The following is a 25,488-nucleotide window of genomic DNA, read 5'->3' on the forward strand; positions in this document are numbered from 1 at the left end:
CTGGCAACGCCCAAATGCCCTGCTGCCATGCAGATAAACACTGGCAGCGGCAGCAAGTGCATGCCCACAGCCACCCCTTGTTCCTTCACACCTTGTATCAGCTGTAATCCAGTCCAGTCCAGTGCTGCCTGCTGAGCAGCACTGACCAACACTGCCTGGGCCCAGGCTTTTATCTCTGAGGCCCCATTATGATGTCAGAAAGCTGGCTCTGGAATCCTGAGGGCTCCACTATGACACGTGCAAAGTTCCGTCTGAACTTTATATAAGACGGTGAGGCTCAGTCAGTCACTCAGTGTTGCCTGAGAGGGCAACACTGCAACAGCCGGCCGCCAGGCTGTCTTTTTTTTGCACAGCTAGTTGCCTCCAGGAGGCCACAAGAGGGAGACAAGGGACTGCAAAATGGAAAATAGGCATCCACCAACTTTACAGACAACTTCTCCTTGCTCCTACAACCTCCATCCTTGCACAGTTTGTTATTCTTCTAGGTAACATAGTAACAAATCCAAATTGCTGCTCTCTTTGTAGGCAAGCAAGGCTTTGTTGCAACTGCAATTCTTACTTCTTCTTGAAATGTAGGGACGACAGTACATTCCATCACATCCATCTAGTGTACACAGGTAGGTCCATTGTGGCGGGCAGGCGAGCGGGTGGGCTGCTTTATTGGCTGTTTGCTGTTCCCCTACTCCACTCCACTATTTGACTGTTGTGCTGCATCAATCAATCAATCAATCAATCAATCAGTGGCTGGCTCAGGTGCAGCTCTTTAACTTACCTAAAAGGGAGGGCGGAGAGAAGACAAGGAAGGTGAATGAGGTGTTCCAATGTGAAATGCCGGAAACACAGAAACACAGACGACACACAACAAGAGGTGGCAATCTATTCATTAATTGCATTTAATCAATGAGCTCATTATCACTCATGCATTGTCCAACAGGTGTTGAAATAATGGGATTAAAAGGGGAGATCCCTTCAGAAAGACAGAAACAATAGCAAAGACAAAAAACACTTTTGGAATCTGCTTTTAGTCAACACATAAGGAAAGGGTGCACCGGTCCTGGAAATACTGCAATACCAGGTCAATGCGTGGAGTGGACAGAGCAAGCTCTATTTCCATCTCCCTGTTCTAAAAATCCATTTAATATATGGTCCCCAGATAGGGGACGTATCAGATATTAAACTGATAAGAACAGATACTACACTTGATCTTAGCCAAAAGGCCGAGAAGCGATAACCCGAACGGGCCGCGCGTTGCCCGAGCCTGCCCGATACTGCTGTTCAGCCCTTGCAGCGATTCAGCCTACTTCTAGGCAATTCCATGGGGCCCTGCAGGCTCACACACTCACAGCTACACGGGAGGTGAATAAAGGCCGGAGAGGAAGCCAGACAGGATTTGCTTCTTTTGCTTGCACCACAATGCAGTGCTGAAAGAGGAGGAATCTACATAAAAACGCCTTCCTGGCAACGCCCAAATGCCCTGCTGCCATGCAGATAAACACTGGCAGCGGCAGCAAGTGCATGCCCACAGCCACCCCTTGTTCCTTCACACCTTGTATCAGCTGTAATCCAGTCCAGTCCAGTGCTGCCTGCTGAGCAGCACTGACCAACACTGCCTGGGCCCAGGCTTTTATCTCTGAGGCCCCATTATGATGTCAGAAAGCTGGCTCTGGAATCCTGAGGGCTCCACTATGACACGTGCAAAGTTCCGTCTGAACTTTATATAAGACGGTGAGGCTCAGTCAGTCACTCAGTGTTGCCTGAGAGGGCAACACTGCAACAGCCGGCCGCCAGGCTGTCTTTTTTTTGCACAGCTAGTTGCCTCCAGGAGGCCACAAGAGGGAGACAAGGGACTGCAAAATGGAAAATAGGCATCCACCAACTTTACAGACAACTTCTCCTTGCTCCTACAACCTCCATCCTTGCACAGTTTGTTATTCTTCTAGGTAACATAGTAACAAATCCAAATTGCTGCTCTCTTTGTAGGCAAGCAAGGCTTTGTTGCAACTGCAATTCTTACTTCTTCTTGAAATGTAGGGACGACAGTACATTCCATCACATCCATCTAGTGTACACAGGTAGGTCCATTGTGGCGGGCAGGCGAGCGGGTGGGCTGCTTTATTGGCTGTTTGCTGTTCCCCTACTCCACTCCACTATTTGACTGTTGTGCTGCATCAATCAATCAATCAATCAATCAATCAATCAGTGGCTGGCTCAGGTGCAGCTCTTTAACTTACCTAAAAGGGAGGGCGGAGAGAAGACAAGGAAGGTGAATGAGGTGTTCCAATGTGAAATGCCGGAAACACAGAAACACAGACGACACACAACAAGAGGTGGCAATCTATTCATTAATTGCATTTAATCAATGAGCTCATTATCACTCATGCATTGTCCAACAGGTGTTGAAATAATGGGATTAAAAGGGGAGATCCCTTCAGAAAGACAGAAACAATAGCAAAGACAAAAAACACTTTTGGAATCTGCTTTTAGTCAACACATAAGGAAAGGGTGCACCGGTCCTGGAAATACTGCAATACCAGGTCAATGCGTGGAGTGGACAGAGCAAGCTCTATTTCCATCTCCCTGTTCTAAAAATCCATTTAATATATGGTCCCCAGATAGGGGACGTATCAGATATTAAACTGATAAGAACAGATACTACACTTGATCTTAGCCAAAAGGCCGAGAAGCGATAACCCGAACGGGCCGCGCGTTGCCCGAGCCTGCCCGATACTGCTGTTCAGCCCTTGCAGCGATTCAGCCTACTTCTAGGCAATTCCATGGGGCCCTGCAGGCTCACACACTCACAGCTACACGGGAGGTGAATAAAGGCCGGAGAGGAAGCCAGACAGGATTTGCTTCTTTTGCTTGCACCACAATGCAGTGCTGAAAGAGGAGGAATCTACATAAAAACGCCTTCCTGGCAACGCCCAAATGCCCTGCTGCCATGCAGATAAACACTGGCAGCGGCAGCAAGTGCATGCCCACAGCCACCCCTTGTTCCTTCACACCTTGTATCAGCTGTAATCCAGTCCAGTCCAGTGCTGCCTGCTGAGCAGCACTGACCAACACTGCCTGGGCCCAGGCTTTTATCTCTGAGGCCCCATTATGATGTCAGAAAGCTGGCTCTGGAATCCTGAGGGCTCCACTATGACACGTGCAAAGTTCCGTCTGAACTTTATATAAGACGGTGAGGCTCAGTCAGTCACTCAGTGTTGCCTGAGAGGGCAACACTGCAACAGCCGGCCGCCAGGCTGTCTTTTTTTTGCACAGCTAGTTGCCTCCAGGAGGCCACAAGAGGGAGACAAGGGACTGCAAAATGGAAAATAGGCATCCACCAACTTTACAGACAACTTCTCCTTGCTCCTACAACCTCCATCCTTGCACAGTTTGTTATTCTTCTAGGTAACATAGTAACAAATCCAAATTGCTGCTCTCTTTGTAGGCAAGCAAGGCTTTGTTGCAACTGCAATTCTTACTTCTTCTTGAAATGTAGGGACGACAGTACATTCCATCACATCCATCTAGTGTACACAGGTAGGTCCATTGTGGCGGGCAGGCGAGCGGGCGGGCTGCTTTATTGGCTGTTTGCTGTTCCCCTACTCCACTCCACTATTTGACTGTTGTGCTGCATCAATCAATCAATCAATCAATCAATCAATCAATCAATCAATCAATCAATCAATCAATCAATCAGTGGCTGGCTCAGGTGCAGCTCTTTAACTTACCTAAAAGGGAGGGCGGAGAGAAGACAAGGAAGGTGAATGAGGTGTTCCAATGTGAAATGCCGGAAACACAGAAACACAGACGACACACAACAAGAGGTGGCAATCTATTCATTAATTGCATTTAATCAATGAGCTCATTATCACTCATGCATTGTCCAACAGGTGTTGAAATAATGGGATTAAAAGGGGAGATCCCTTCAGAAAGACAGAAACAATAGCAAAGACAAAAAACACTTTTGGAATCTGCTTTTAGTCAACACATAAGGAAAGGGTGCACCGGTCCTGGAAATACTGCAATACCAGGTCAATGCGTGGAGTGGACAGAGCAAGCTCTATTTCCATCTCCCTGTTCTAAAAATCCATTTAATATATGGTCCCCAGATAGGGGACGTATCAGATATTAAACTGATAAGAACAGATACTACACTTGATCTTAGCCAAAAGGCCGAGAAGCGATAACCCGAACGGGCCGCGCGTTGCCCGAGCCTGCCCGATACTGCTGTTCAGCCCTTGCAGCGATTCAGCCTACTTCTAGGCAATTCCATGGGGCCCTGCAGGCTCACACACTCACAGCTACACGGGAGGTGAATAAAGGCCGGAGAGGAAGCCAGACAGGATTTGCTTCTTTTGCTTGCACCACAATGCAGTGCTGAAAGAGGAGGAATCTACATAAAAACGCCTTCCTGGCAACGCCCAAATGCCCTGCTGCCATGCAGATAAACACTGGCAGCGGCAGCAAGTGCATGCCCACAGCCACCCCTTGTTCCTTCACACCTTGTATCAGCTGTAATCCAGTCCAGTCCAGTGCTGCCTGCTGAGCAGCACTGACCAACACTGCCTGGGCCCAGGCTTTTATCTCTGAGGCCCCATTATGATGTCAGAAAGCTGGCTCTGGAATCCTGAGGGCTCCACTATGACACGTGCAAAGTTCCGTCTGAACTTTATATAAGACGGTGAGGCTCAGTCAGTCACTCAGTGTTGCCTGAGAGGGCAACACTGCAACAGCCGGCCGCCAGGCTGTCTTTTTTTTGCACAGCTAGTTGCCTCCAGGAGGCCACAAGAGGGAGACAAGGGACTGCAAAATGGAAAATAGGCATCCACCAACTTTACAGACAACTTCTCCTTGCTCCTACAACCTCCATCCTTGCACAGTTTGTTATTCTTCTAGGTAACATAGTAACAAATCCAAATTGCTGCTCTCTTTGTAGGCAAGCAAGGCTTTGTTGCAACTGCAATTCTTACTTCTTCTTGAAATGTAGGGACGACAGTACATTCCATCACATCCATCTAGTGTACACAGGTAGGTCCATTGTGGCGGGCAGGCGAGCGGGCGGGCTGCTTTATTGGCTGTTTGCTGTTCCCCTACTCCACTCCACTATTTGACTGTTGTGCTGCATCAATCAATCAATCAATCAATCAATCAATCAATCAATCAGTGGCTGGCTCAGGTGCAGCTCTTTAACTTACCTAAAAGGGAGGGCGAAGAGAAGACAAGGAAGGTGAATGAGGTGTTCCAATGTGAAATGCCGGAAACACAGAAACACAGACGACACACAACAAGAGGTGGCAATCTATTCATTAATTGCATTTAATCAATGAGCTCATTATCACTCATGCATTGTCCAACAGGTGTTGAAATAATGGGATTAAAAGGGGAGATCCCTTCAGAAAGACAGAAACAATAGCAAAGACAAAAAACACTTTTGGAATCTGCTTTTAGTCAACACATAAGGAAAGGGTGCACCGGTCCTGGAAATACTGCAATACCAGGTCAATGCGTGGAGTGGACAGAGCAAGCTCTATTTCCATCTCCCTGTTCTAAAAATCCATTTAATATATGGTCCCCAGATAGGGGACGTATCAGATATTAAACTGATAAGAACAGATACTACACTTGATCTTAGCCAAAAGGCCGAGAAGCGATAACCCGAACGGGCCGCGCGTTGCCCGAGCCTGCCCGATACTGCTGTTCAGCCCTTGCAGCGATTCAGCCTACTTCTAGGCAATTCCATGGGGCCCTGCAGGCTCACACACTCACAGCTACACGGGAGGTGAATAAAGGCCGGAGAGGAAGCCAGACAGGATTTGCTTCTTTTGCTTGCACCACAATGCAGTGCTGAAAGAGGAGGAATCTACATAAAAACGCCTTCCTGGCAACGCCCAAATGCCCTGCTGCCATGCAGATAAACACTGGCAGCGGCAGCAAGTGCATGCCCACAGCCACCCCTTGTTCCTTCACACCTTGTATCAGCTGTAATCCAGTCCAGTCCAGTGCTGCCTGCTGAGCAGCACTGACCAACACTGCCTGGGCCCAGGCTTTTATCTCTGAGGCCCCATTATGATGTCAGAAAGCTGGCTCTGGAATCCTGAGGGCTCCACTATGACACGTGCAAAGTTCCGTCTGAACTTTATATAAGACGGTGAGGCTCAGTCAGTCACTCAGTGTTGCCTGAGAGGGCAACACTGCAACAGCCGGCCGCCAGGCTGTCTTTTTTTTGCACAGCTAGTTGCCTCCAGGAGGCCACAAGAGGGAGACAAGGGACTGCAAAATGGAAAATAGGCATCCACCAACTTTACAGACAACTTCTCCTTGCTCCTACAACCTCCATCCTTGCACAGTTTGTTATTCTTCTAGGTAACATAGTAACAAATCCAAATTGCTGCTCTCTTTGTAGGCAAGCAAGGCTTTGTTGCAACTGCAATTCTTACTTCTTCTTGAAATGTAGGGACGACAGTACATTCCATCACATCCATCTAGTGTACACAGGTAGGTCCATTGTGGCGGGCAGGCGAGCGGGCGGGCTGCTTTATTGGCTGTTTGCTGTTCCCCTACTCCACTCCACTATTTGACTGTTGTGCTGCATCAATCAATCAATCAATCAATCAATCAATCAATCAATCAATCAATCAGTGGCTGGCTCAGGTGCAGCTCTTTAACTTACCTAAAAGGGAGGGCGGAGAGAAGACAAGGAAGGTGAATGAGGTGTTCCAATGTGAAATGCCGGAAACACAGAAACACAGACGACACACAACAAGAGGTGGCAATCTATTCATTAATTGCATTTAATCAATGAGCTCATTATCACTCATGCATTGTCCAACAGGTGTTGAAATAATGGGATTAAAAGGGGAGATCCCTTCAGAAAGACAGAAACAATAGCAAAGACAAAAAACACTTTTGGAATCTGCTTTTAGTCAACACATAAGGAAAGGGTGCACCGGTCCTGGAAATACTGCAATACCAGGTCAATGCGTGGAGTGGACAGAGCAAGCTCTATTTCCATCTCCCTGTTCTAAAAATCCATTTAATATATGGTCCCCAGATAGGGGACGTATCAGATATTAAACTGATAAGAACAGATACTACACTTGATCTTAGCCAAAAGGCCGAGAAGCGATAACCCGAACGGGCCGCGCGTTGCCCGAGCCTGCCCGATACTGCTGTTCAGCCCTTGCAGCGATTCAGCCTACTTCTAGGCAATTCCATGGGGCCCTGCAGGCTCACACACTCACAGCTACACGGGAGGTGAATAAAGGCCGGAGAGGAAGCCAGACAGGATTTGCTTCTTTTGCTTGCACCACAATGCAGTGCTGAAAGAGGAGGAATCTACATAAAAACGCCTTCCTGGCAACACCCAAATGCCCTGCTGCCATGCAGATAAACACTGGCAGCGGCAGCAAGTGCATGCCCACAGCCACCCCTTGTTCCTTCACACCTTGTATCAGCTGTAATCCAGTCCAGTCCAGTGCTGCCTGCTGAGCAGCACTGACCAACACTGCCTGGGCCCAGGCTTTTATCTCTGAGGCCCCATTATGATGTCAGAAAGCTGGCTCTGGAATCCTGAGGGCTCCACTATGACACGTGCAAAGTTCCGTCTGAACTTTATATAAGACGGTGAGGCTCAGTCAGTCACTCAGTGTTGCCTGAGAGGGCAACACTGCAACAGCCGGCCGCCAGGCTGTCTTTTCTTTTGCACAGCTAGTTGCCTCCAGGAGGCCACAAGAGGGAGACAAGGGACTGCAAAATGGAAAATAGGCATCCACCAACTTTACAGACAACTTCTCCTTGCTCCTACAACCTCCATCCTTGCACAGTTTGTTATTCTTCTAGGTAACATAGTAACAAATCCAAATTGCTGCTCTCTTTGTAGGCAAGCAAGGCTTTGTTGCAACTGCAATTCTTACTTCTTCTTGAAATGTAGGGACGACAGTACATTCCATCACATCCATCTAGTGTACACAGGTAGGTCCATTGTGGCGGGCAGGCGAGCGGGCGGGCTGCTTTATTGGCTGTTTGCTGTTCCCCTACTCCACTCCACTATTTGACTGTTGTGCTGCATCAATCAATCAATCAATCAATCAATCAATCAATCAATCAATCAATCAATCAATCAATCAGTGGCTGGCTCAGGTGCAGCTCTTTAACTTACCTAAAAGGGAGGGCGGAGAGAAGACAAGGAAGGTGAATGAGGTGTTCCAATGTGAAATGCCGGAAACACAGAAACACAGACGACACACAACAAGAGGTGGCAATCTATTCATTAATTGCATTTAATCAATGAGCTCATTATCACTCATGCATTGTCCAACAGGTGTTGAAATAATGGGATTAAAAGGGGAGATCCCTTCAGAAAGACAGAAACAATAGCAAAGACAAAAAACACTTTTGGAATCTGCTTTTAGTCAACACATAAGGAAAGGGTGCACCGGTCCTGGAAATACTGCAATACCAGGTCAATGCGTGGAGTGGACAGAGCAAGCTCTATTTCCATCTCCCTGTTCTAAAAATCCATTTAATATATGGTCCCCAGATAGGGGACGTATCAGATATTAAACTGATAAGAACAGATACTACACTTGATCTTAGCCAAAAGGCCGAGAAGCGATAACCCGAACGGGCCGCGCGTTGCCCGAGCCTGCCCGATACTGCTGTTCAGCCCTTGCAGCGATTCAGCCTACTTCTAGGCAATTCCATGGGGCCCTGCAGGCTCACACACTCACAGCTACACGGGAGGTGAATAAAGGCCGGAGAGGAAGCCAGACAGGATTTGCTTCTTTTGCTTGCACCACAATGCAGTGCTGAAAGAGGAGGAATCTACATAAAAACGCCTTCCTGGCAACGCCCAAATGCCCTGCTGCCATGCAGATAAACACTGGCAGCGGCAGCAAGTGCATGCCCACAGCCACCCCTTGTTCCTTCACACCTTGTATCAGCTGTAATCCAGTCCAGTCCAGTGCTGCCTGCTGAGCAGCACTGACCAACACTGCCTGGGCCCAGGCTTTTATCTCTGAGGCCCCATTATGATGTCAGAAAGCTGGCTCTGGAATCCTGAGGGCTCCACTATGACACGTGCAAAGTTCCGTCTGAACTTTATATAAGACGGTGAGGCTCAGTCAGTCACTCAGTGTTGCCTGAGAGGGCAACACTGCAACAGCCGGCCGCCAGGCTGTCTTTTTTTTGCACAGCTAGTTGCCTCCAGGAGGCCACAAGAGGGAGACAAGGGACTGCAAAATGGAAAATAGGCATCCACCAACTTTACAGACAACTTCTCCTTGCTCCTACAACCTCCATCCTTGCACAGTTTGTTATTCTTCTAGGTAACATAGTAACAAATCCAAATTGCTGCTCTCTTTGTAGGCAAGCAAGGCTTTGTTGCAACTGCAATTCTTACTTCTTCTTGAAATGTAGGGACGACAGTACATTCCATCACATCCATCTAGTGTACACAGGTAGGTCCATTGTGGCGGGCAGGCGAGCGGGCGGGCTGCTTTATTGGCTGTTTGCTGTTCCCCTACTCCACTCCACTATTTGACTGTTGTGCTGCATCAATCAATCAATCAATCAATCAATCAATCAATCAATCAATCAATCAGTGGCTGGCTCAGGTGCAGCTCTTTAACTTACCTAAAAGGGAGGGCGGAGAGAAGACAAGGAAGGTGAATGAGGTGTTCCAATGTGAAATGCCGGAAACACAGAAACACAGACGACACACAACAAGAGGTGGCAATCTATTCATTAATTGCATTTAATCAATGAGCTCATTATCACTCATGCATTGTCCAACAGGTGTTGAAATAATGGGATTAAAAGGGGAGATCCCTTCAGAAAGACAGAAACAATAGCAAAGACAAAAAACACTTTTGGAATCTGCTTTTAGTCAACACATAAGGAAAGGGTGCACCGGTCCTGGAAATACTGCAATACCAGGTCAATGCGTGGAGTGGACAGAGCAAGCTCTATTTCCATCTCCCTGTTCTAAAAATCCATTTAATATATGGTCCCCAGATAGGGGACGTATCAGATATTAAACTGATAAGAACAGATACTACACTTGATCTTAGCCAAAAGGCCGAGAAGCGATAACCCGAACGGGCCGCGCGTTGCCCGAGCCTGCCCGATACTGCTGTTCAGCCCTTGCAGCGATTCAGCCTACTTCTAGGCAATTCCATGGGGCCCTGCAGGCTCACACACTCACAGCTACACGGGAGGTGAATAAAGGCCGGAGAGGAAGCCAGACAGGATTTGCTTCTTTTGCTTGCACCACAATGCAGTGCTGAAAGAGGAGGAATCTACATAAAAACGCCTTCCTGGCAACGCCCAAATGCCCTGCTGCCATGCAGATAAACACTGGCAGCGGCAGCAAGTGCATGCCCACAGCCACCCCTTGTTCCTTCACACCTTGTATCAGCTGTAATCCAGTCCAGTCCAGTGCTGCCTGCTGAGCAGCACTGACCAACACTGCCTGGGCCCAGGCTTTTATCTCTGAGGCCCCATTATGATGTCAGAAAGCTGGCTCTGGAATCCTGAGGGCTCCACTATGACACGTGCAAAGTTCCGTCTGAACTTTATATAAGACGGTGAGGCTCAGTCAGTCACTCAGTGTTGCCTGAGAGGGCAACACTGCAACAGCCGGCCGCCAGGCTGTCTTTTTTTTGCACAGCTAGTTGCCTCCAGGAGGCCACAAGATGGAGACAAGGGACTGCAAAATGGAAAATAGGCATCCACCAACTTTACAGACAACTTCTCCTTGCTCCTACAACCTCCATCCTTGCACAGTTTGTTATTCTTCTAGGTAACATAGTAACAAATACAAATTGCTGCTCTCTTTGTAGGCAAGCAAGGCTTTGTTGCAACTGCAATTCTTACTTCTTCTTGAAATGTAGGGACGACAGTACATTCCATCACATCCATCTAGTGTACACAGGTAGGTCCATTGTGGCGGGCAGGCGAGCGGGCGGGCTGCTTTATTGGCTGTTTGCTGTTCCCCTACTCCACTCCACTATTTGACTGTTGTGCTGCATCAATCAATCAATCAATCAATCAATCAATCAATCAATCAATCAATCAATCAATCAGTGGCTGGCTCAGGTGCAGCTCTTTAACTTACCTAAAAGGGAGGGCGGAGAGAAGACAAGGAAGGTGAATGAGGTGTTCCAATGTGAAATGCCGGAAACACAGAAACACAGACGACACACAACAAGAGGTGGCAATCTATTCATTAATTGCATTTAATCAATGAGCTCATTATCACTCATGCATTGTCCAACAGGTGTTGAAATAATGGGATTAAAAGGGGAGATCCCTTCAGAAAGACAGAAACAATAGCAAAGACAAAAAACACTTTTGGAATCTGCTTTTAGTCAACACATAAGGAAAGGGTGCACCGGTCCTGGAAATACTGCAATACCAGGTCAATGCGTGGAGTGGACAGAGCAAGCTCTATTTCCATCTCCCTGTTCTAAAAATCCATTTAATATATGGTCCCCAGATAGGGGACGTATCAGATATTAAACTGATAAGAACAGATACTACACTTGATCTTAGCCAAAAGGCCGAGAAGCGATAACCCGAACGGGCCGCGCGTTGCCCGAGCCTGCCCGATACTGCTGTTCAGCCCTTGCAGCGATTCAGCCTACTTCTAGGCAATTCCATGGGGCCCTGCAGGCTCACACACTCACAGCTACACGGGAGGTGAATAAAGGCCGGAGAGGAAGCCAGACAGGATTTGCTTCTTTTGCTTGCACCACAATGCAGTGCTGAAAGAGGAGGAATCTACATAAAAACGCCTTCCTGGCAACGCCCAAATGCCCTGCTGCCATGCAGATAAACACTGGCAGCGGCAGCAAGTGCATGCCCACAGCCACCCCTTGTTCCTTCACACCTTGTATCAGCTGTAATCCAGTCCAGTCCAGTGCTGCCTGCTGAGCAGCACTGACCAACACTGCCTGGGCCCAGGCTTTTATCTCTGAGGCCCCATTATGATGTCAGAAAGCTGGCTCTGGAATCCTGAGGGCTCCACTATGACACGTGCAAAGTTCCGTCTGAACTTTATATAAGACGGTGAGGCTCAGTCAGTCACTCAGTGTTGCCTGAGAGGGCAACACTGCAACAGCCGGCCGCCAGGCTGTCTTTTTTTTGCACAGCTAGTTGCCTCCAGGAGGCCACAAGAGGGAGACAAGGGACTGCAAAATGGAAAATAGGCATCCACCAACTTTACAGACAACTTCTCCTTGCTCCTACAACCTCCATCCTTGCACAGTTTGTTATTCTTCTAGGTAACATAGTAACAAATCCAAATTGCTGCTCTCTTTGTAGGCAAGCAAGGCTTTGTTGCAACTGCAATTCTTACTTCTTCTTGAAATGTAGGGACGACAGTACATTCCATCACATCCATCTAGTGTACACAGGTAGGTCCATTGTGGCGGGCAGGCGAGCGGGCGGGCTGCTTTATTGGCTGTTTGCTGTTCCCCTACTCCACTCCACTATTTGACTGTTGTGCTGCATCAATCAATCAATCAATCAATCAATCAATCAATCAATCAATCAATCAATCAATCAGTGGCTGGCTCAGGTGCAGCTCTTTAACTTACCTAAAAGGGAGGGCGGAGAGAAGACAAGGAAGGTGAATGAGGTGTTCCAATGTGAAATGCCGGAAACACAGAAACACAGACGACACACAACAAGAGGTGGCAATCTATTCATTAATTGCATTTAATCAATGAGCTCATTATCACTCATGCATTGTCCAACAGGTGTTGAAATAATGGGATTAAAAGGGGAGATCCCTTCAGAAAGACAGAAACAATAGCAAAGACAAAAAACACTTTTGGAATCTGCTTTTAGTCAACACATAAGGAAAGGGTGCACCGGTCCTGGAAATACTGCAATACCAGGTCAATGCGTGGAGTGGACAGAGCAAGCTCTATTTCCATCTCCCTGTTCTAAAAATCCATTTAATATATGGTCCCCAGATAGGGGACGTATCAGATATTAAACTGATAAGAACAGATACTACACTTGATCTTAGCCAAAAGGCCGAGAAGCGATAACCCGAACGGGCCGCGCGTTGCCCGAGCCTGCCCGATACTGCTGTTCAGCCCTTGCAGCGATTCAGCCTACTTCTAGGCAATTCCATGGGGCCCTGCAGGCTCACACACTCACAGCTACACGGGAGGTGAATAAAGGCCGGAGAGGAAGCCAGACAGGATTTGCTTCTTTTGCTTGCACCACAATGCAGTGCTGAAAGAGGAGGAATCTACATAAAAACGCCTTCCTGGCAACGCCCAAATGCCCTGCTGCCATGCAGATAAACACTGGCAGCGGCAGCAAGTGCATGCCCACAGCCACCCCTTGTTCCTTCACACCTTGTATCAGCTGTAATCCAGTCCAGTCCAGTGCTGCCTGCTGAGCAGCACTGACCAACACTGCCTGGGCCCAGGCTTTTATCTCTGAGGCCCCATTATGATGTCAGAAAGCTGGCTCTGGAATCCTGAGGGCTCCACTATGACACGTGCAAAGTTCCGTCTGAACTTTATATAAGACGGTGAGGCTCAGTCAGTCACTCAGTGTTGCCTGAGAGGGCAACACTGCAACAGCCGGCCGCCAGGCTGTCTTTTTTTTGCACAGCTAGTTGCCTCCAGGAGGCCACAAGAGGGAGACAAGGGACTGCAAAATGGAAAATAGGCATCCACCAACTTTACAGACAACTTCTCCTTGCTCCTACAACCTCCATCCTTGCACAGTTTGTTATTCTTCTAGGTAACATAGTAACAAATCCAAATTGCTGCTCTCTTTGTAGGCAAGCAAGGCTTTGTTGCAACTGCAATTCTTACTTCTTCTTGAAATGTAGGGACGACAGTACATTCCATCACATCCATCTAGTGTACACAGGTAGGTCCATTGTGGCGGGCAGGCGAGCGGGCGGGCTGCTTTATTGGCTGTTTGCTGTTCCCCTACTCCACTCCACTATTTGACTGTTGTGCTGCATCAATCAATCAATCAATCAATCAATCAATCAATCAATCAATCAATCAATCAATCAGTGGCTGGCTCAGGTGCAGCTCTTTAACTTACCTAAAAGGGAGGGCGGAGAGAAGACAAGGAAGGTGAATGAGGTGTTCCAATGTGAAATGCCGGAAACACAGAAACACAGACGACACACAACAAGAGGTGGCAATCTATTCATTAATTGCATTTAATCAATGAGCTCATTATCACTCATGCATTGTCCAACAGGTGTTGAAATAATGGGATTAAAAGGGGAGATCCCTTCAGAAAGACAGAAACAATAGCAAAGACAAAAAACACTTTTGGAATCTGCTTTTAGTCAACACATAAGGAAAGGGTGCACCGGTCCTGGAAATACTGCAATACCAGGTCAATGCGTGGAGTGGACAGAGCAAGCTCTATTTCCATCTCCCTGTTCTAAAAATCCATTTAATATATGGTCCCCAGATAGGGGACGTATCAGATATTAAACTGATAAGAACAGATACTACACTTGATCTTAGCCAAAAGGCCGAGAAGCGATAACCCGAACGGGCCGCGCGTTGCCCGAGCCTGCCCGATACTGCTGTTCAGCCCTTGCAGCGATTCAGCCTACTTCTAGGCAATTCCATGGGGCCCTGCAGGCTCACACACTCACAGCTACACGGGAGGTGAATAAAGGCCGGAGAGGAAGCCAGACAGGATTTGCTTCTTTTGCTTGCACCACAATGCAGTGCTGAAAGAGGAGGAATCTACATAAAAACGCCTTCCTGGCAACGCCCAAATGCCCTGCTGCCATGCAGATAAACACTGGCAGCGGCAGCAAGTGCATGCCCACAGCCACCCCTTGTTCCTTCACACCTTGTATCAGCTGTAATCCAGTCCAGTCCAGTGCTGCCTGCTGAGCAGCACTGACCAACACTGCCTGGGCCCAGGCTTTTATCTCTGAGGCCCCATTATGATGTCAGAAAGCTGGCTCTGGAATCCTGAGGGCTCCACTATGACACGTGCAAAGTTCCGTCTGAACTTTATATAAGACGGTGAGGCTCAGTCAGTCACTCAGTGTTGCCTGAGAGGGCAACACTGCAACAGCCGGCCGCCAGGCTGTCTTTTTTTTGCACAGCTAGTTGCCTCCAGGAGGCCACAAGAGGGAGACAAGGGACTGCAAAATGGAAAATAGGCATCCACCAACTTTACAGACAACTTCTCCTTGCTCCTACAACCTCCATCCTTGCACAGTTTGTTATTCTTCTAGGTAACATAGTAACAAATCCAAATTGCTGCTCTCTTTGTAGGCAAGCAAGGCTTTGTTGCAACTGCAATTCTTACTTCTTCTTGAAATGTAGGGACGACAGTACATTCCATCACATCCATCTAGTGTACACAGGTAGGTCCATTGTGGCGGGCAGGCGAGCGGGCGGGCTGCTTTATTGGCTGTTTGCTGTTCCCCTACTCCACTCCACTATTTGACTGTTGTGCTGCATCAATCAATCAATCAATCAATCAATCAATCAATCAATCAATCAATCAATCAGTGGCTGGCTCAGGTGCAGCTCTTTAACTTACCTAAAAGGGAGGGCGGAGAGAAGACAAGGAAGGTGAATGAGGTGTTCCAATGTGAAATGCCGGAAACACAGAAACACAGACGACACACAACAAGAGGTGGCAATCTATTCATTAATTGCATTTAATCAATGAGCTCATTATCACTCATGCATTGTCCAACAGGTGTTGAAATAATGGGATTAAAAGGGGAGATCCCTTCAGAAAGACAGAAACAATAGCAAAGACAAAAAACACTTTTGGAATCTGCTTTTAGTCAACACATAAGGAAAGGGTGCACCGGTCCTGGAAATACTGCAATACCAGGTCAATGCGTGGAGTGGACAGAGCAAGCTCTATTTCCATCTCCCTGTTCTAAAAATCCATTTAATATATGGTCCCCAGATAGGGGACGTATCAGATATTAAACTGATAAGAACAGATACTACACTTGATCTTAGCCAAAAGGCCGAGAAGCGATAACCCGAACGGGCCGCGCGTTGCCCGAGCCTGCCCGATACTGCTGTTCAGCCCTTGCAGCGATTCAGCCTACTTCTAGGCAATTCCATGGGGCCCTGCAGGCTCACACACTCACAGCTACACGGGAGGTGAATAAAGGCCGGAGAGGAAGCCAGACAGGATTTGCTTCTTTTGCTTGCACCACAATGCAGTGCTGAAAGAGGAGGAATCTACATAAAAACGCCTTCCTGGCAACGCCCAAATGCCCTGCTGCCATGCAGATAAACACTGGCAGCGGCAGCAAGTGCATGCCCACAGCCACCCCTTGTTCCTTCACACCTTGTATCAGCTGTAATCCAGTCCAGTCCAGTGCTGCCTGCTGAGCAGCACTGACCAACACTGCCTGGGCCCAGGCTTATATCTCTGAGGCCCCATTATGATGTCAGAAAGCTGGCTCTGGAATCCTGAGGGCTCCACTATGACACGTGCAAAGTTCCGTCTGAACTTTATATAAGACGGTGAGGCTCAGTCAGTCACTCAGTGTTGCCTGAGAGGGCAACACTGCAACAGCCGGCCGCCAGGCTGTCTTTTTTTTGCACAGCTAGTTGCCTCCAGGAGGCCACAAGAGGGAGACAAGGGACTGCAAAATGGAAAATAGGCATCCACCAACTTTACAGACAACTTCTCCTTGCTCCTACAACCTCCATCCTTGCACAGTTTGTTATTCTTCTAGGTAACATAGTAACAAATCCAAATTGCTGCTCTCTTTGTAGGCAAGCAAGGCTTTGTTGCAACTGCAATTCTTACTTCTTCTTGAAATGTAGGGACGACAGTACATTCCATCACATCCATCTAGTGTACACAGGTAGGTCCATTGTGGCGGGCAGGCGAGCGGGCGGGCTGCTTTATTGGCTGTTTGCTGTTCCCCTACTCCACTCCACTATTTGACTGTTGTGCTGCATCAATCAATCAATCAATCAATCAATCAATCAATCAATCAATCAATCAATCAATCAGTGGCTGGCTCAGGTGCAGCTCTTTAACTTACCTAAAAGGGAGGGCGGAGAGAAGACAAGGAAGGTGAATGAGGTGTTCCAATGTGAAATGCCGGAAACACAGAAACACAGACGACACACAACAAGAGGTGGCAATCTATTCATTAATTGCATTTAATCAATGAGCTCATTATCACTCATGCATTGTCCAACAGGTGTTGAAATAATGGGATTAAAAGGGGAGATCCCTTCAGAAAGACAGAAACAATAGCAAAGACAAAAAACACTTTTGGAATCTGCTTTTAGTCAACACATAAGGAAAGGGTGCACCGGTCCTGGAAATACTGCAATACCAGGTCAATGCGTGGAGTGGACAGAGCAAGCTCTATTTCCATCTCCCTGTTCTAAAAATCCATTTAATATATGGTCCCCAGATAGGGGACGTATCAGATATTAAACTGATAAGAACAGATACTACACTTGATCTTAGCCAAAAGGCCGAGAAGCGATAACCCGAACGGGCCGCGCGTTGCCCGAGCCTGCCCGATACTGCTGTTCAGCCCTTGCAGCGATTCAGCCTACTTCTAGGCAATTCCATGGGGCCCTGCAGGCTCACACACTCACAGCTACACGGGAGGTGAATAAAGGCCGGAGAGGAAGCCAGACAGGATTTGCTTCTTTTGCTTGCACCACAATGCAGTGCTGAAAGAGGAGGAATCTACATAAAAACGCCTTCCTGGCAACGCCCAAATGCCCTGCTGCCATGCAGATAAACACTGGCAGCGGCAGCAAGTGCATGCCCACAGCCACCCCTTGTTCCTTCACACCTTGTATCAGCTGTAATCCAGTCCAGTCCAGTGCTGCCTGCTGAGCAGCACTGACCAACACTGCCTGGGCCCAGGCTTTTATCTCTGAGGCCCCATTATGATGTCAGAAAGCTGGCTCTGGAATCCTGAGGGCTCCACTATGACACGTGCAAAGTTCCGTCTGAACTTTATATAAGACGGTGAGGCTCAGTCAGTCACTCAGTGTTGCCTGAGAGGGCAACACTGCAACAGCCGGCCGCCAGGCTGTCTTTTTTTTGCACAGCTAGTTGCCTCCAGGAGGCCACAAGAGGGAGACAAGGGACTGCAAAATGGAAAATAGGCATCCACCAACTTTACAGACAACTTCTCCTTGCTCCTACAACCTCCATCCTTGCACAGTTTGTTATTCTTCTAGGTAACATAGTAACAAATCCAAATTGCTGCTCTCTTTGTAGGCAAGCAAGGCTTTGTTGCAACTGCAATTCTTACTTCTTCTTGAAATGTAGGGACGACAGTACATTCCATCACATCCATCTAGTGTACACAGGTAGGTCCATTGTGGCGGGCAGGCGAGCGGGCGGGCTGCTTTATTGGCTGTTTGCTGTTCCCCTACTCCACTCCACTATTTGACTGTTGTGCTGCATCAATCAATCAATCAATCAATCAATCAATCAATCAATCAATCAATCAATCAATCAATCAGTGGCTGGCTCAGGTGCAGCTCTTTAACTTACCTAAAAGGGAGGGCGGAGAGAAGACAAGTAAGGTGAATGAGGTGTTCCAATGTGAAATGCCGGAAACACAGAAACACAGACGACACACAACAAGAGGTGGCAATCTATTCATTAATTGCACTTAATCAATGAGCTCATTATCACTCATGCATTGTCCAACAGGTGTTGAAATAATGGGATTAAAAGGGGAGATCCCTTCAGAAAGACAGAAACAATAGCAAAGACAAAAAACACTTTTGGAATCTGCTTTTAGTCAACACATAAGGAAAGGGTGCACCGGTCCTGGAAATACTGCAATACCAGGTCAATGCGTGGAGTGGACAGAGCAAGCTCTATTTCCATCTCCCTGTTCTAAAAATCCATTTAATATATGGTCCCCAGATAGGGGACGTATCAGATATTAAACTGATAAGAACAGATACTACACTTGATCTTAGCCAAAAGGCCGAGAAGCGATAACCCGAACGGGCCGCGCGTTGCCCGAGCCTGCCCGATACTGCTGTTCAGCCCTTGCAGCGATTCAGCCTACTTCTAGGCAATTCCATGGGGCCCTGCAGGCTCACACACTCACAGCTACACGGGAGGTGAATAAAGGCCGGAGAGGAAGCCAGACAGGATTTGCTTCTTTTGCTTGCACCACAATGCAGTGCTGAAAGAGGAGGAATCTACATAAAAACGCCTTCCTGGCAACGCCCAAATGCCCTGCTGCCATGCAGATAAACACTGGCAGCGGCAGCAAGTGCATGCCCACAGCCACCCCTTGTTCCTTCACACCTTGTATCAGCTGTAATCCAGTCCAGTCCAGTGCTGCCTGCTGAGCAGCACTGACCAACACTGCCTGGGCCCAGGCTTTTATCTCTGAGGCCCCATTATGATGTCAGAAAGCTGGCTCTGGAATCCTGAGGGCTCCACTATGACACGTGCAAAGTTCCGTCTGAACTTTATATAAGACGGTGAGGCTCAGTCAGTCACTCAGTGTTGCCTGAGAGGGCAACACTGCAACAGCCGGCCGCCAGGCTGTCTTTTTTTTGCACAGCTAGTTGCCTCCAGGAGGCCACAAGAGGGAGACAAGGGACTGCAAAATGGAAAATAGGCATCCACCAACTTTACAGACAACTTCTCCTTGCTCCTACAACCTCCATCCTTGCACAGTTTGTTATTCTTCTAGGTAACATAGTAACAAATCCAAATTGCTGCTCTCTTTGTAGGCAAGCAAGGCTTTGTTGCAACTGCAATTCTTACTTCTTCTTGAAATGTAGGGACGACAGTACATTCCATCACATCCATCTAGTGTACACAGGTAGGTCCATTGTGGCGGGCAGGCGAGCGGGCGGGCTGCTTTATTGGCTGTTTGCTGTTCCCCTACTCCACTCCACTATTTGACTGTTGTGCTGCATCAATCAATCAATCAATCAATCAATCAATCAATCAATCAATCAATCAATCAATCAGTGGCTGGCTCAGGTGCAGCTCTTTAACTTACCTAAAAGGGAGGGCGGAGAGAAGACAAGGAAGGTGAATGAGGTGTTCCAATGTGAAATGCCGGAAACACAGAAACACAGACGACACACAACAAGAGGTGGCAATCTATTCATTAATTGCATTTAATCAATGAGCTCATTATCACTCATGCATTGTCCAACAGGTGTTGAAATAATAGGATTAAAAGGGGAGATCCCTTCAGAAAGACAGAAACAATAGCAAAGACAAAAAACACTTTTGGAATCTGCTTTTAGTCAACACATAAGGAAAGGGTGCACCGGTCCTGGAAATACTGCAATACCAGGTCAATGCGTGGAGTGGACAGAGCAAGCTCTATTTCCATCTCCCTGTTCTAAAAATCCATTTAATATATGGTCCCCAGATAGGGGACGTATCAGATATTAAACTGATAAGAACAGATACTACACTTGATCTTAGCCAAAAGGCCGAGAAGCGATAACCCGAACGGGCCGCGCGTTGCCCGAGCCTGCCCGATACTGCTGTTCAGCCCTTGCAGCGATTCAGCCTACTTCTAGGCAATTCCATGGGGCCCTGCAGGCTCACACACTCACAGCTACACGGGAGGTGAATAAAGGCCGGAGAGGAAGCCAGACAGGATTTGCTTCTTTTGCTTGCACCACAATGCAGTGCTGAAAGAGGAGGAATCTACATAAAAACGCCTTCCTGGCAACGCCCAAATGCCCTGCTGCCATGCAGATAAACACTGGCAGCGGCAGCAAGTGCATGCCCACAGCCACCCCTTGTTCCTTCACACCTTGTATCAGCTGTAATCCAGTCCAGTCCAGTGCTGCCTGCTGAGCAGCACTGACCAACACTGCCTGGGCCCAGGCTTTTATCTCTGAGGCCCCATTATGATGTCAGAAAGCTGGCTCTGGAATCCTGAGGGCTCCACTATGACACGTGCAAAGTTCCGTCTGAACTTTATATAAGACGGTGAGGCTCAGTCAGTCACTCAGTGTTGCCTGAGAGGGCAACACTGCAACAGCCGGCCGCCAGGCTGTCTTTTTTTTGCACAGCTAGTTGCCTCCAGGAGGCCACAAGAGGGAGACAAGGGACTGCAAAATGGAAAATAGGCATCCACCAACTTTACAGACAACTTCTCCTTGCTCCTACAACCTCCATCCTTGCACAGTTTGTTATTCTTCTAGGTAACATAGTAACAAATCCAAATTGCTGCTCTCTTTGTAGGCAAGCAAGGCTTTGTTGCAACTGCAATTCTTACTTCTTCTTGAAATGTAGGGACGACAGTACATTCCATCACATCCATCTAGTGTACACAGGTAGGTCCATTGTGGCGGGCAGGCGAGCGGGCGGGCTGCTTTATTGGCTGTTTGCTGTTCCCCTACTCCACTCCACTATTTGACTGTTGTGCTGCATCAATCAATCAATCAATCAATCAATCAATCAATCAATCAATCAATCAATCAATCAATCAGTGGCTGGCTCAGGTGCAGCTCTTTAACTTACCTAAAAGGGAGGGCGGAGAGAAGACAAGGAAGGTGAATGAGGTGTTCCAATGTGAAATGCCGGAAACACAGAAACACAGACGACACACAACAAGAGGTGGCAATCTATTCATTAATTGCACTTAATCAATGAGCTCATTATCACTCATGCATTGTCCAACAGGTGTTGAAATAATGGGATTAAAAGGGGAGATCCCTTCAGAAAGACAGAAACAATAGCAAAGACAAAAAACACTTTTGGAATCTGCTTTTAGTCAACACATAAGGAAAGGGTGCACCGGTCCTGGAAATACTGCAATACCAGGTCAATGCGTGGAGTGGACAGAGCAAGCTCTATTTCCATCTCCCTGTTCTAAAAATCCATTTAATATATGGTCCCCAGATAGGGGACGTATCAGATATTAAACTGATAAGAACAGATACTACACTTGATCTTAGCCAAAAGGCCGAGAAGCGATAACCCGAACGGGCCGCGCGTTGCCCGAGCCTGCCCGATACTGCTGTTCAGCCCTTGCAGCGATTCAGCCTACTTCTAGGCAATTCCATGGGGCCCTGCAGGCTCACACACTCACAGCTACACGGGAGGTGAATAAAGGCCGGAGAGGAAGCCAGACAGGATTTGCTTCTTTTGCTTGCACCACAATGCAGTGCTGAAAGAGGAGGAATCTACATAAAAACGCCTTCCTGGCAACGCCCAAATGCCCTGCTGCCATGCAGATAAACACTGGCAGCGGCAGCAAGTGCATGCCCACAGCCACCCCTTGTTCCTTCACACCTTGTATCAGCTGTAATCCAGTCCAGTCCAGTGCTGCCTGCTGAGCAGCACTGACCAACACTGCCTGGGCCCAGGCTTTTATCTCTGAGGCCCCATTATGATGTCAGAAAGCTGGCTCTGGAATCCTGAGGGCTCCACTATGACACGTGCAAAGTTCCGTCTGAACTTTATATAAGACGGTGAGGCTCAGTCAGTCACTCAGTGTTGCCTGAGAGGGCAACACTGCAACAGCCGGCCGCCAGGCTGTCTTTTTTTTGCACAGCTAGTTGCCTCCAGGAGGCCACAAGAGGGAGACAAGGGACTGCAAAATGGAAAATAGGCATCCACCAACTTTACAGACAACTTCTCCTTGCTCCTACAACCTCCATCCTTGCACAGTTTGTTATTCTTCTAGGTAACATAGTAACAAATCCAAATTGCTGCTCTCTTTGTAGGCAAGCAAGGCTTTGTTGCAACTGCAATTCTTACTTCTTCTTGAAATGTAGGGACGACAGTACATTCCATCACATCCATCTAGTGTACACAGGTAGGTCCATTGTGGCGGGCAGGCGAGCGGGCGGGCTGCTTTATTGGCTGTTTGCTGTTCCCCTACTCCACTCCACTATTTGACTGTTGTGCTGCATCAATCAATCAATCAATCAATCAATCAATCAATCAATCAATCAATCAATCAATCAATCAGTGGCTGGCTCAGGTGCAGCTCTTTAACTTACCTAAAAGGGAGGGCGGAGAGAAGACAAGGAAGGTGAATGAGGTGTTCCAATGTGAAATGCCGGAAACACAGAAACACAGACGACACACAACAAGAGGTGGCAATCTATTCATTAATTGCATTTAATCAATGAGCTCATTATCACTCATGCATTGTCCAACAGGTGTTGAAATAATGGGATTAAAAGGGGAGATCCCTTCAGAAAGACAGAAACAATAGCAAAGACAAAAAACACTTTTGGAATCTGCTTTTAGTCAACACATAAGGAAAGGGTGCACCGGTCCTGGAAATACTGCAATACCAGGTCAATGCGTGGAGTGGACAGAGCAAGCTCTATTTCCATCTCCCTGTTCTAAAAATCCATTTAATATATGGTCCCCAGATAGGGGACGTATCAGATATTAAACTGATAAGAACAGATACTACACTTAATCTTAGCCAAAAGGCCGAGAAGCGATAACCCGAACGGGCCGCGCGTTGCCCGAGCCTGCCCGATACTGCTGTTCAGCCCTTGCAGCGATTCAGCCTACTTCTAGGCAATTCCATGGGGCCCTGCAGGCTCACACACTCACAGCTAGAAGCCAGACAGGATTTGCTTCTTTTGCTTGCACCACAATGCAGTGCTGAAAGAGGAGGAATCTACATAAAAACGCCTTCCTGGCAACGCCCAAATGCCCTGCTGCCATGCAGATAAACACTGGCAGCGGCAGCAAGTGCATGCCCACAGCCACCCCTTGTTCCTTCACACCTTGTATCAGCTGTAATCCAGTCCAGTCCAGTGCTGCCTGCTGAGCAGCACTGACCAACACTGCCTGGGCCCAGGCTTTTATCTCTGAGGCCCCATTATGATGTCAGAAAGCTGGCTCTGGAATCCTGAGGGCTCCACTATGACACGTGCAAAGTTCCGTCTGAACTTTATATAAGACGGTGAGGCTCAGTCAGTCACTCAGTGTTGCCTGAGAGGGCAACACTGCAACAGCCGGCCGCCAGGCTGTCTTTTTTTTGCACAGCTAGTTGCCTCCAGGAGGCCACAAGAGGGAGACAAGGGACTGCAAAATGGAAAATAGGCATCCACCAACTTTACAGACAACTTCTCCTTGCTCCTACAACTTCCATCCTTGCACAGTTTGTTATTCTTCTAGGTAACATAGTAACAAATCCAAATTGCTGCTCTCTTTGTAGGCAAGCAAGGCTTTGTTGCAACTGCAATTCTTACTTCTTCTTGAAATGTAGGGACGACAGTACATTCCATCACATCCATCTAGTGTACACAGGTAGGTCCATTGTGGCGGGCAGGCGAGCGGGCGGGCTGCTTTATTGGCTGTTTGCTGTTCCCCTACTCCACTCCACTATTTGACTGTTGTGCTGCATCAATCAATCAATCAATCAATCAATCAATCAATCAATCAATCAGTGGCTGGCTCAGGTGCAGCTCTTTAACTTACCTAAAAGGGAGGGCGGAGAGAAGACAAGGAAGGTGAATGAGGTGTTCCAATGTGAAATGCCGGAAACACAGAAACACAGACGACACACAACAAGAGGTGGCAATCTATTCATTAATTGCACTTAATCAATGAGCTCATTATCACTCATGCATTGTCCAACAGGTGTTGAAATAATGGGATTAAAAGGGGAGATCCCTTCAGAAAGACAGAAACAATAGCAAAGACAAAAAACACTTTTGGAATCTGCTTTTAGTCAACACATAAGGAAAGGGTGCACCGGTCCTGGAAATACTGCAATACCAGGTCAATGCGTGGAGTGGACAGAGCAAGCTCTATTTCCATCTCCCTGTTCTAAAAATCCATTTAATATATGGTCCCCAGATAGGGGACGTATCAGATATTAAACTGATAAGAACAGATACTACACTTGATCTTAGCCAAAAGGCCGAGAAGCGATAACCCGAACGGGCCGCGCGTTGCCCGAGCCTGCCCGATACTGCTGTTCAGCCCTTGCAGCGATTCAGCCTACTTCTAGGCAATTCCATGGGGCCCTGCAGGCTCACACACTCACAGCTACACGGGAGGTGAATAAAGGCCGGAGAGGAAGCCAGACAGGATTTGCTTCTTTTGCTTGCACCACAATGCAGTGCTGAAAGAGGAGGAATCTACATAAAAACGCCTTCCTGGCAACGCCCAAATGCCCTGCTGCCATGCAGATAAACACTGGCAGCGGCAGCAAGTGCATGCCCACAGCCACCCCTTGTTCCTTCACACCTTGTATCAGCTGTAATCCAGTCCAGTCCAGTGCTGCCTGCTGAGCAGCACTGACCAACACTGCCTGGGCCCAGGCTTATATCTCTGAGGCCCCATTATGATGTCAGAAAGCTGGCTCTGGAATCCTGAGGGCTCCACTATGACACGTGCAAAGTTCCGTCTGAACTTTATATAAGACGGTGAGGCTCAGTCAGTCACTCAGTGTTGCCTGAGAGGGCAACACTGCAACAGCCGGCCGCCAGGCTGTCTTTTTTTTGCACAGCTAGTTGCCTCCAGGAGGCCACAAGA

The 25,488-nt window shown here is 47.9% G+C and overlaps 17 non-coding genes across 17 annotated transcripts; all 17 read right to left on the reverse strand.

The window, feature by feature from the left end:
• Positions 1 to 1,038: 1,038 nt before the first annotated feature.
• LOC142734318 (U2 spliceosomal RNA) lies at positions 1,039 to 1,229 on the reverse strand. Its single transcript, XR_012880297.1, has one exon. It is a non-coding gene; the product is annotated as a U2 spliceosomal RNA (small nuclear RNA).
• Positions 1,230 to 2,497: 1,268 nt separating this feature from the next.
• On the reverse strand, positions 2,498 to 2,688 carry LOC142734319 (U2 spliceosomal RNA). The gene has a single exon (XR_012880298.1). It is a non-coding gene; the product is annotated as a U2 spliceosomal RNA (small nuclear RNA).
• A 1,300-nt stretch (positions 2,689 to 3,988) lies between these two features.
• On the reverse strand, positions 3,989 to 4,179 carry LOC142734320 (U2 spliceosomal RNA). Its single transcript, XR_012880299.1, has one exon. It is a non-coding gene; the product is annotated as a U2 spliceosomal RNA (small nuclear RNA).
• A 1,276-nt stretch (positions 4,180 to 5,455) lies between these two features.
• On the reverse strand, positions 5,456 to 5,646 carry LOC142734321 (U2 spliceosomal RNA). The gene has a single exon (XR_012880300.1). It is a non-coding gene; the product is annotated as a U2 spliceosomal RNA (small nuclear RNA).
• Positions 5,647 to 6,930: 1,284 nt separating this feature from the next.
• LOC142734322 (U2 spliceosomal RNA) lies at positions 6,931 to 7,121 on the reverse strand. The gene has a single exon (XR_012880301.1). It is a non-coding gene; the product is annotated as a U2 spliceosomal RNA (small nuclear RNA).
• A 1,297-nt stretch (positions 7,122 to 8,418) lies between these two features.
• Positions 8,419 to 8,609, reverse strand: LOC142734323 (U2 spliceosomal RNA). Its single transcript, XR_012880302.1, has one exon. It is a non-coding gene; the product is annotated as a U2 spliceosomal RNA (small nuclear RNA).
• A 1,284-nt stretch (positions 8,610 to 9,893) lies between these two features.
• Positions 9,894 to 10,084, reverse strand: LOC142734324 (U2 spliceosomal RNA). The gene has a single exon (XR_012880303.1). It is a non-coding gene; the product is annotated as a U2 spliceosomal RNA (small nuclear RNA).
• A 1,292-nt stretch (positions 10,085 to 11,376) lies between these two features.
• Positions 11,377 to 11,567, reverse strand: LOC142734325 (U2 spliceosomal RNA). The gene has a single exon (XR_012880304.1). It is a non-coding gene; the product is annotated as a U2 spliceosomal RNA (small nuclear RNA).
• A 1,292-nt stretch (positions 11,568 to 12,859) lies between these two features.
• LOC142734326 (U2 spliceosomal RNA) lies at positions 12,860 to 13,050 on the reverse strand. Its single transcript, XR_012880305.1, has one exon. It is a non-coding gene; the product is annotated as a U2 spliceosomal RNA (small nuclear RNA).
• A 1,292-nt stretch (positions 13,051 to 14,342) lies between these two features.
• On the reverse strand, positions 14,343 to 14,533 carry LOC142734329 (U2 spliceosomal RNA). Its single transcript, XR_012880307.1, has one exon. It is a non-coding gene; the product is annotated as a U2 spliceosomal RNA (small nuclear RNA).
• A 1,288-nt stretch (positions 14,534 to 15,821) lies between these two features.
• Positions 15,822 to 16,012, reverse strand: LOC142734330 (U2 spliceosomal RNA). The gene has a single exon (XR_012880308.1). It is a non-coding gene; the product is annotated as a U2 spliceosomal RNA (small nuclear RNA).
• Positions 16,013 to 17,304: 1,292 nt separating this feature from the next.
• LOC142734331 (U2 spliceosomal RNA) lies at positions 17,305 to 17,495 on the reverse strand. The gene has a single exon (XR_012880309.1). It is a non-coding gene; the product is annotated as a U2 spliceosomal RNA (small nuclear RNA).
• A 1,296-nt stretch (positions 17,496 to 18,791) lies between these two features.
• Positions 18,792 to 18,982, reverse strand: LOC142734332 (U2 spliceosomal RNA). The gene has a single exon (XR_012880310.1). It is a non-coding gene; the product is annotated as a U2 spliceosomal RNA (small nuclear RNA).
• Positions 18,983 to 20,274: 1,292 nt separating this feature from the next.
• LOC142734333 (U2 spliceosomal RNA) lies at positions 20,275 to 20,465 on the reverse strand. The gene has a single exon (XR_012880311.1). It is a non-coding gene; the product is annotated as a U2 spliceosomal RNA (small nuclear RNA).
• Positions 20,466 to 21,761: 1,296 nt separating this feature from the next.
• LOC142734334 (U2 spliceosomal RNA) lies at positions 21,762 to 21,952 on the reverse strand. Its single transcript, XR_012880312.1, has one exon. It is a non-coding gene; the product is annotated as a U2 spliceosomal RNA (small nuclear RNA).
• A 1,296-nt stretch (positions 21,953 to 23,248) lies between these two features.
• On the reverse strand, positions 23,249 to 23,439 carry LOC142734300 (U2 spliceosomal RNA). Its single transcript, XR_012880284.1, has one exon. It is a non-coding gene; the product is annotated as a U2 spliceosomal RNA (small nuclear RNA).
• A 1,253-nt stretch (positions 23,440 to 24,692) lies between these two features.
• LOC142734335 (U2 spliceosomal RNA) lies at positions 24,693 to 24,883 on the reverse strand. The gene has a single exon (XR_012880313.1). It is a non-coding gene; the product is annotated as a U2 spliceosomal RNA (small nuclear RNA).
• Between the last annotated feature and the right edge of the window lie 605 nt (positions 24,884 to 25,488).

This window comes from Rhinoderma darwinii, unplaced genomic scaffold, assembly GCF_050947455.1.
Source record: "Rhinoderma darwinii isolate aRhiDar2 unplaced genomic scaffold, aRhiDar2.hap1 Scaffold_973, whole genome shotgun sequence".
Taxonomy (NCBI): Eukaryota; Metazoa; Chordata; class Amphibia; order Anura; family Rhinodermatidae; genus Rhinoderma; species Rhinoderma darwinii.